The following is a 1,454-nucleotide window of genomic DNA, read 5'->3' on the forward strand; positions in this document are numbered from 1 at the left end:
CATTCAGGGGAAGCGTGTGATTCCCTGTGGCAAATCAAATGAATCATCTGTTATACTGTAATGACCCGAGCAGGGAAACACGCTCATTATACTCAAGTATATGCATGTATGACTTCACACACTGTGGAGCACTTATCCTTTCAACAGAGAAAGTGTATCTGTCTGTGTGTGTGCACTGATGAGGTGTCACCTGCACATAGACACTCAAAGCACTCGATGACTCACACTGACCTCTTAAGATGAGACCGGTGTCTGTAGAATATCTTATTATCCAGAGCTAGAGCTCGACTGGTTGTTTATTATATGTAAAAGAAACAGAAAAATATAGTTACAATGGTTTCTACACTTTCTGAACTATAGATTTGTATGACCAGTTTTATTTGTTATTAGGCCCACCGAGTAAGGATTTTTCAAAATGAGAAATGGTCAGTGCAATGAATATAAACATATACTACTGATGAAAAATAATGGGTTGAATGTTAACCACTTTCGTTTCCATATAACTATAACCTATTATAAAAGTTCATCAGCATGCATTGATTAATCCCATGTTGCAAAAAAAAAATATATATATATTGCCACCAAATCATGTGCTCGTGCGACCAACTGAGAAAGTCGCAAAAGAGCGACCAGTGGGAAGAATGAGTCTGGAGACCTGCCACTGCAAACTCGTGTTTTTAAATGAAAAATGTACTCTTTGTGATTGGCTTTCCACCCTTTGTATTAAACTATGCATACATACATGATGCTGTTTTGTTTATAGTTGTTAAGCAACTTAATTATAATTGGTTTATAAACATTATGCACTTTTTTTCACAGATAGTCATGTTATCTTATGCTTCGAAGAAACGTGCATTAGTAATATTTTGCTCGATGCGCCCTCTTGTGGCCTCAGAAGAGAAGCCAAAAGCTTTTCTTCACCCTAACTGAAATTATGCATTTTAAAGCTGCAGTCCATAAGTTTTGCCTCGTTGTCGCCATCTCTGTTTGAAAACTTGGAATTGCAGCTGTGTGCAGAATTATCTAGCTTGCGTGGGTTGTGAGTCGGCACGGCTCCAGCACGGATGAATCTAATGTTCTGAAGAGTATGTGTGGCAGTCAGTCACCGCACTGGTGTGGATATTTACTGTACTTCGCAATCACAGATTCTAGCCTACATCTTGGAATATGACCCAAATAAGAATTTTCACTGTATATTGCCATCTGAACAAGTAAGTAACAAGCCTGCCACGTTTGTTCTGACCAACTGAGGAAAAAAATCATTACCTTAAATCTCGCTATCAATGGTGATTAAATCTAAAGATCGGTTAGCTCATATCACATCAAACCTTTCAAATTATTATTATTGCTATACTTTATTCTCAAATTATTAAAGGGGTCATATGATGTTGCTAAAAAGAACATTATTTTGTGTATTTGGTGTAATGAAATGTGTTTATGCGGTTTAAGGTTCA

Source organism: Sinocyclocheilus anshuiensis, unplaced genomic scaffold (genome assembly GCF_001515605.1).
Source record: "Sinocyclocheilus anshuiensis isolate Anshui unplaced genomic scaffold, SAMN03320099.WGS_v1.1 scaffold507, whole genome shotgun sequence".
NCBI lineage: Eukaryota > Metazoa > Chordata > Actinopteri > Cypriniformes > Cyprinidae > Sinocyclocheilus > Sinocyclocheilus anshuiensis.